Source organism: Equus przewalskii, chromosome 15 (genome assembly GCF_037783145.1).
Source record: "Equus przewalskii isolate Varuska chromosome 15, EquPr2, whole genome shotgun sequence".
NCBI lineage: Eukaryota > Metazoa > Chordata > Mammalia > Perissodactyla > Equidae > Equus > Equus przewalskii.
In genome coordinates, this window is record NC_091845.1 from 79,550,929 (window position 1) to 79,559,960 (window position 9,032).

Consider the following 9,032-nt stretch of genomic DNA (forward strand, 5'->3'; position numbering starts at 1 on the left):
TGATATTTCCTAGGGTGGAAAACCTCTGCATGGGACCACCTATTATCAGTAGGTATTTTTCTGAATTTTGAGGTAACTGCCTTCAGGTTTCTGGGCTGCAAAGGCACAGGCAGAGTAAATGCTACTAACACTGAGCTGTTGATTCCCGGAGGGAAAAAGCAAGTTGCAACTCCTTTCATGAGCCACAGCCCGATGGCTCCAGGTTGCTCTGTGGGATAGAGAGCTGATTACATAGGGTTAGCACTTGGGAGAATCCTATGTGAATTACAATTTGTGATGATCTTTGACATTCCCGATGTCAGCACAGGGCCATGGAGAGAATAAGGGCTGTGGAACTGCAGTCCATCCTTCAGGTCCTGAGGCACTGGATAGTGTTCTAGATTTCTCTGAGGCCAGTTTCTGACAGTATTGTATCTTAATGCCTACTTCACAGGATTTTGTGAGGATTCAGTCTCAGGAGGTGGTGTTTCCTGAACTTTATTCACATGTCACATGAACAATTTTTGATGCTATATCTGAGGTCTACCTATATTATTATTTACCTAACATGTTTTAATAAGCTATCCCTCTCCCCCCAATTTGTTTAATTTACTGCTCCTTTGGCCTCATCCTAAGCAATATCTGCAAAAATTTAAGGTAGTGCTTATATTTTTTTCTAATACACATTAAAATAATGTAAAATCCTGTCCTGCACATTTTGAACAAGATTGATTTTATGCTCAGATAATACTTAATAAGGTAGCCTTAACTGTACTCGTCTGTTATCTCCCACTAGTCTGCAAGTTACATGACAGTAGGAGATTTCATCCAGTTTATTTACTCTGAGGTCCTTGATACCTAGCATAATACCTGGCACATAGGAGAGCCTCAAATTATCTGAAAATTACCCTGGGGTTTCTTGTTTACTTGGAAAAGGAGCAAAGTGGGAGAAGAGACTATTCCTTTTCTCTACAGGAGTGCCTGCACCCAAGGTCAGCATCCCACAGGACTGGAGGCTTCCTCCCTCTGGCAAGAGGGGCTGTGCTTGAACCAAACTTCTCATGAGCTATTACTATGGAAACATCTAGAACTTAACCTGGTCTGGCCAATTCTCCAGTTTCTAATTACCACCACACCCTCACTTCTGCCAAACTTTCTCTCTTTTTTTCCACCCCTACCCTCTCTCTCTGTTTCAAGTACACACACACACGCACACACACACACACACAGTGCACAAGCACACACACATTGACAAGGTTGTTTTCATGTTTGCCTTGTAAGAAGGGAGATCAACATAGTCAGGGGCTCTCCCCTGGAACCTTCATCCATAGTGTGTTCAGGCACACCCATCTGCTGGCTGACAAAAGAATGGAGCTTCTACTTTCTCTCTTCTTGTATGTGTCCCCAGTGAAGATTTTTCGTCAGTCCGTTCTGTGTGATGGGGTGGAAATCTTCCCCAGCCCTCCTTCGTGATGGCTGGAAAGCAAAGAGAACCCACTGCATAAACAAAGGATGGCAGCACCTATGTGTAACTTCACGTTCAGTTAAACCAAACCCTCTGAAATCAAAGCACATCTCCACACAGTGCCCAGTCTCTGGCACATAGTAGCTACACAATAAATATTTGTTGGCCCCATGATAAGTGGATAAATGAATACTTGAAGCCAATGAAAGAATAAATGGCTGAAAAAACTTTTCACAACTTGTTGTTTCATGTTTAATAGAGTAAATGCAGAAACCTCAGAATAGTGCACCAGAACTTGTTAGCTGGCCCTTTTAGGGGATGAATTATTCTACATAACCAAGTTTCCTGCACAAGTGAAACTTACTCTTCAAAGCCTATATTTACTTTTTGAATAGGCTCTCCTTAAAAAGGTGCTACTCCTCTGCCTTATTAAATTGAATGTATTGCATAAAATTTAACATTGTCCTTAATATTTATTAGTAAAAACTCCATTTTGAAAACAATTAAAATTAGATATAGATCTAGAAATTGTAGGAGTCCTCTTTTGCGTAATTTTTGCTTGGCTGCAAAAATAACCCGTGTAACCAAGGGATACAGACACAAAGCCTGTAGAACGTGAATGGTGCATGGTAAGAGTCTATTCTTTATTTCCACAGTGTTTATCCTACATGGATACTTCCTTAGAGAAAGGAATTTGGAAAGATTATATACTATATTTAGTTAATCACATATTTGTTCTAGTGTTTGTGTGTTAGCTTGAATTGTTGACTTTGTCTCCATTTCTATCTGCAGAACAATAAGAATCTGATTTATTCTGATAAGGAATTCTTTTGGTGACTTTGCAGGACACTACATTCAATCACGGGTGTGCACAGCAGAGTCACTGGAGTAGACTGTTGTAGTTAATGTTTATCGAGCACATACTGTTGCCAGCCATCTTCTAAACATTTTAATTTTACATTCAACTCCATGAAATAAGTGACGTTATCACCTTTTGAGACGAAACTGATGCACAGAGTGGTGCAGTAGCATTCCTGAGATCTCACTGCTAGAAACAATGTCTGTTGACTTCTCTTGATGACTCACTTTTCTCTACCCTAGACAACTTTCTTCCTCCAATCCACTATATTATCATGGATATAAATGTATTGTTTGGAGAGCATCATGTCTAGGGACAACCAACAGGAAGTAGAGTGTGGTCCCAGAGACAGCTTTAACGTCGATGTCAATTGCACCGTGACTAGAAAATTATCCCACGCTGGTGTGTCCTCCATAGAGCCCAGCACATGCCCTGTGTTCTGAAGCACAGAACCTCTGCTCTCCTGGGGAGCCTCCATCCCCAAGCCTCACCTGCTGTCCCCAGACAACGCGGGGGAAAGGCACAGTTCCTTTCACTGTGCTCTGAGGGCAGCTCACCTTCCTCTGTAATTTCCTCTGCCTTCCCACCACGAGTGGATTGTTACTGTTTATGCCCCAAGAGGCTTTGCCAGATCTTTTCCTAAACAAAGAACCATCTCCACTAGTATATGGAAATAGCTATGGTTAATGTTTTTTTGATTGTTTTAAATATTGATATTTTTCTTCTCACCACATCTATTAATATCAAATTGAAAAGAACTGAAGTATCTGATAATAAGAAGGTGGTAAATAAAAGATATGGCCACAGGATGAATTGTATGTTTAATTTCATCGAAAAATGTTCACCAAGTGAAAAAACCAGATTACAAAACACTCTGTGCAGTTTAATACCTTTTTTTTTCTTTTTCACAGATGTACTCAGGAATTCTGTTACCAATACCAAATATTATTTGTCACAGACTGTAACAGAGGGATCCCCTCTGGGTCTCTCTGGTGTGTACGGTCCTTTGCTCTTAACCAAATACTCCTGATCTCTGTGCTTTCCCAACTCGACCTTCTCTAACAATAATGATTACCCAGGGCTGCTCTGTGCCAAGCACGGTGCTGTGCACTTCACAGGAAAGACTCATTTAAACTCATTCAAAGCAACCCAATGAGGCATGGACTTCTATTACCCCTACTTTATAGCTGAGAAAACTGAGGCCCAGACAAGTTAAAGGCCTTATTCAATTTATAAAGCAGCCAGTAGCAAAGCCAAATTTGAACCCAGAAAGTCTAGCTCCAGACCCTTCACCCTTATCTCCTAAGTCTGAGTGTTTACCCCCTTACCTCTGTGTTCTCAGGGACCATTTCTTCCGCCATCCATTGGTTCTGCTTCAACCAACTTTTGCCGTTTCTAATGTGTGCTCCTCTGATTGTTAGGGTAGATGGGGATGCTTAAATATAATTTAACTTATTAAATCAATAACCTTAACTATATGTACAATACTAAGTCAACAGTTTCTGGTCAAAGGAATGTTTATACAGCTCCACTGCCCCTCCCATATAGAAAGGGAACAAGTCTCCCCTTGTCATTTAGAGACCTCTTGTTGTTTCATACAGGTATGAGGCAGTTTCCAACAGTTGAGTGGCTAGGAGTCCGACTGGCAGACAATTGCTGTGCTGATTGCATACTTAATGCTATTTGCTGGTCAACCCCTACTGTCCATGGAAGAACTCAGAGATAAGGGGGTGAAGCGAGCATCTGGTGCCTCCAGCGAGTAACCTGGAGAAGCCCAGGCCTGTAAATAATAGATTGTGGGTGGAATGTTTTTTTATTTACGGCTGGAGAGTCTCCAAGGTGAGGAATGATGGGCGGGGGATTCCCATGAAGCCTGGTGACACCGATAGCGCATTTGACAGTGGGCAGAGCGCCTTCTGCCTTGATCCCTTTTAGTCAGGCCCTGACAGGAGTCTAGAAGCACCCCTCCCCCCAGTTATTTGCTTCCTTTCCAGGAGACTGGCGGCCCAGCTGGCGGGAGCACAGTGGGCCTCCCAGGGTTTTGTTATGAGATTACGTTTTCATCCTGTTCCAATCTCTGCTCTGCTGGACGGGAGTTTCTTCTCTGTTGGGGTACATCCCAAATGCATCACCACACAGATTCTCTGTAAGAACTGGTCGTTCTTCACATCTGCCTTCAAACACTTGGGTAACCAGTTTCCCTGAAGTTTCCTGCTGAGGAATATATATATATATATATATTTTTATTAAGAGAAAAGATCAAAGGCAGCTGCACAAGAGACGGTGCTAAGAAGGGCAAAAGTGATGCTGATTTCTGGTAGATAAGATTAGGTTTGTTGTTTCAATGAGGTTTCCAAAAACAAAATAAATAAAAACTAAACACAAAACTCTTGATGCTTGTTTGTGCAAGAACTGATTTTTCTTGCAGACCTGTCTACTCTCTGTGGCCGCAGTGAGAGAGAAGGCCTTGGAGGACCCTATGAGTTGATTGTTGAGCAAATGCCTTTGCACTGAATTTACGATCCAACCTTTCCAGTTGTTTGACAGGGGAATTCTGCTCTCCTCACTTCCCACTGCTCCACCGCTTCTTAGCTTATACAATACTATAAGGTGTCCTTTAAATGAGTACGTGTGAAAAATTGCAATGAAAGACCATCACATGATCTCCCTTTAAAAATTACGGGCTCCATCTTGACATGTAAGAATTGCCTTGTGCTACTGTAAGTGCTCTCCTTTGGGTGTTAGAATAGCTGCCCTGTGGCCCTTTGACTGGGTTGTTTTTGTTATCACAGTACGTCAACCTAGATTTGCCCTGTCACACAAATGTGCTGTCAGGAGCTTAGTTTTGATAGTTTTAGGTATGTGTCTCCTTGTAGCATATTGTCACACATGCACTGACAAGAAGAAATGTAGTTTGCTAAATATAAATCCTCTGGGAAAAAGAAGCAGCTCTTGGGGCAAAAACTACAAATTATTTTTTGAGTTAATTTTTTTCATGTTGGATCAAGAACTATTTCTACATGATAGAAAAAATGTCTTAAATCTAGTTTATAAGAAACAAAGAGTTTTACACAGAAAACTAATGGATGATTTTATAACATTAAATATAGATGCTCTAATTATGTACAAGTCTACTATAAAATATTAGTGAAAATAAGGATAAGTTAACACCAACCTCACTATGGCAATAAAAATTTACACATGCTCTGCTCTACCAAAAGAAATAGCCACTCTGCATATGTGTGTTTCTCTATACTCTCAGATGGTATATGACTCCAGGAAGGTTAAGAACCATAGTGTGATGCTAGTATAGACATGCGTTGATCATCGGGCACAGCAGAGGAGAAGGTCAGTGACCTTGGAGACATCTGATCTCAAGCACAGATTTACAAGAGATACAACAGGTGATTCTTCAGCAAAAACCAAATGTCCAGCTTACTCAGTAGAACATGAAATTGTTCAGCTCATGGCTGGATCCATGTTGAGCTGCAACAACAGCAGCAACGATAACAAACGGTTTCAGTACTTAGGCCTAGAGTATATTTTCTCCACCTGTATTCCCATCAATCTCAACTTGAGTTTCCACATTTTATTCCTTCTCTTTAGATTATTTTTTATTTAAGCAGCACTTGAAATGACAAATACTTCGCTTTATGAGTGAAGTGTGTATTAACTGATATAACTTGTCTGAACTCCCTGACGTGGCTTTCCAAATAGATCCGGCTTCTAACAAATCAAGACTTTCCTGATTGGCTTTTCACTGTTTCTCAAACAAAAGATGAACCTTTAGGCAGCTGCCCCCTTGCTCAGGCTGTCCCTTGGGTCTGGGATGTCCTGAAGTCCTTTTGGTTTTTCTCCATCTTTTCTTCCTTCATGGTCAATTCTGTCCTCCATCGTATCATGCAAAGGTGTCTGTGTTCCTAGACCTTATTTTGTTCTTTCTTATATTCTTGTGTTTACCGACTTCATGTCTATCCTTCCCACTGACTGAAAATTCCTCAATTTCAAGGAATTTCCCTTGTTTATTTCTGGTTCCTGTGTGAAGAGTAAATGCTCAGTAATTGTAAATATGAATAAAGACCCTGCAAGAGGCACAGGCACATGGAGGCACGAGGTGCCACTAACCTTGTAGGCGAGAGTCCAGTGGCTTCTTGTCTGAATGATGTTTCATCTCATGGTGACTCCACGTCTCTGGCTGATATATCAGTGAAGCGGATGAGCCTGAAAAGAATTTTCTCCTTTCACGATTGACTTCACTATTATGTGTTTATTATTTTATTCAAGAGTAATTTGAGTACATTCACCATAAAAAGTATAGCTACAACAAAACTAAACAAAACAACAAAAACAAACAATAAAAATAACCTTAAACAACAATAACAAAGAAACATGAAAACCAAAATGAAACAGTAAGAGCCAAATAATAAAAGTGGACGGGGAAAAACAAGCTAGAAAGCTCCTCTTAATTAAGGCAATTTCTTGTACATTCACTAACAGGGAACCTTGAGAGCCTCTATGCAGTGTCTCCGACATAATTAAGCCAGGGGTTGTTAAGGCAATTCTTTGAGGGACCAGATGAATTAATTAGCATATTCCATAGCACTAATAAGATCAGTTGGGCTTTTTAGGACCTGCACAGAAAACAAACGTCGAGATCTCTAGTAAGTATCTCAAGTGGTGATATTCTCAGCTATTGATAGAACTTCCCAATCGAGGGCTCCTGCCACCTGGATCACTTGCTCTAGGACAGACAGTATTGAATTTGGGTGGAAAGGAGGCCTGAAGCAATGAGTCTGTGATCCCTTTGTGCTCACTAAGCTTTTGGCAGCCACCTGTGGGTATGTAAAAAATTTCAGTGGTGTTTCCATGTAAATACAGCCACCAGTAAGAACAAAGGGTCACAGAGAGGAGGTAAGACCTGTAAACCAGTGACAGATGCCCTGTTCATAGAATAAAAGCTTTCCTCAGCTCTGTCCAATAATCCCAGCCAGTTAAGTCAAAGGCAGGGTGAAGGTGGGGGGTGTTTACAAGGAACCAGTGGAATTTCACCAATGGAAAGGCAAACGGTGGATCTGGAAGTGAAAGGTCAGCGGCAGAGGGCCCTACCTCCCCCTGAACTGTCTCGACTTCTCTCAGCCTGTCTGCTTCCCGTTCTAGTCTCTCTGTAGGTCACTTTTCTCTGCTTCTTCGTGCAAGAACTACAAATATCAACATGACGCATGTCTCCCCAGCCCCCACGTTTAGATGTCCTTAAAAACCGAGTATCATCAGGTAAGTGACTGGAGTCCCTGCATCCTAATGCTAACCTCACAGGAGGGAGGAGCTCAGAAATCCGGCTTGGGTCAGTGTTTACCCTGATTTAGGCGAAAGGGGCAGGGTCCAGAGGTTGACTGCTGGAGAAGGCTTTCCGAGAAAAGGGCAGAGCCCGGGCAGCAGTGACAAAGATCTCAGGTAATGAGTAGGACTCACCACATTTGCAGTAAGTGAAGACCATGTGGGAGCTTTTGTCCATTGCAGGGAAGGACAACCAGAACATCCAGGAGTCAGCTTTTATTTCCTCTTTGGTTAGGGAAGGGAATACTTAGTACCTTAATGAAGGCTGTGCCTTGGTCATAAGTGACATTACATAGACGCACTGAGTCTCAGTCACTCCTGCAGAAAGCAAGAGAGAGCAGTTCGAACGTACTTGTGAAATCGAAAGGTGTGAATAATTGCTTCCATAATCGTTTCCGCACATTTATCTTGACAAAAGCAATATCCAAGGACAACAATTAATGATTTTAATAACAGTCGTCATTTCTTGCTGTGAAGATTACTCAGTATTTGGCCTTTAGCTATGACATTACACTCTCAGCCACTGCAATCACTTTTTAAAAAAAATCCATGTAGAATAAGACACAGTGATCTCAGTTCCTTGGAACCATCAAAACTGATGATAGCTGTGGTGTCAGTAGCAATTGGCAACAGCTACTTCCTGCCCCTCCGCTCCCACTGGGCCTCCCAGCAGGACTGTTGTGCTCCTCTGTTACCCTTGGCTCCCTGCCTTCTCTTCTCCCCATGGGTACTTGTTCTGGTTTTTAATACTCCTATAGAGTACTACACGGCCACAGTCCCAACCTCCATCCTCTCAGCCAGAACGTGGAGCTATGCTTTATGCTTTATGCTTTTAAAATGAAATGTAGACCTTTATGGAAATGATTAAAATATAAATTGCATTTCTGAGTCAGCCCAACCTACAGCGAGCACATTTTAAGAATTACTCTGCCATACATTTCTTTCTCCTTTTATTCAAGTGATGATTTTTTAAAATTATATTGTGACTTTCTTTATTATACTCTAGTTCTGATGACAGTGCTACCAAAATAATAATAGTATCCGCTTCAGTAATTTAACAGAGTAAAGCTCACCACCATCTGTCTGAAGCATGAATAAAAAGTTCAGTGCTAAAGGAGCTTCAGTGGAGTTGGAAGGAAAGACACAGACCTCAGGGATGGAAAGCCTACCGCAAGGCCAACTCTGTGTTATGGCAATTTGAGGATCGAATACTTACATATTTTCCTTTTTGTGTTTCTTTTGTTACAGAAAATATAGCAAAACTTTATCATTATTTCCTTGTTCAGTTTCCAATCTAATTTCAAGTGGCTACATGATGGGAATCTTTTCATGCTTCTCTCCTGTTACCTTAGCTGAGCCACAGCAAGTGCTCAAGAAATGTTTGGTCATTGACCG

The 9,032-nt window shown here is 41.4% G+C and overlaps 1 long non-coding RNA gene across 1 annotated transcript; it reads right to left on the bottom strand.

Moving 5' to 3' along the window:
* Window positions 1-737: 737 nt before the first annotated feature.
* On the bottom strand, window positions 738-3,709 carry LOC139076056 (uncharacterized). The gene is made up of 2 exons (XR_011527287.1): window positions 3,632-3,709; window positions 738-1,455 (listed from the first exon to the last, which is right to left on the bottom strand). It is a non-coding gene; the product is annotated as an uncharacterized lncRNA (long non-coding RNA).
* Window positions 3,710-9,032: the final 5,323 nt, after the last annotated feature.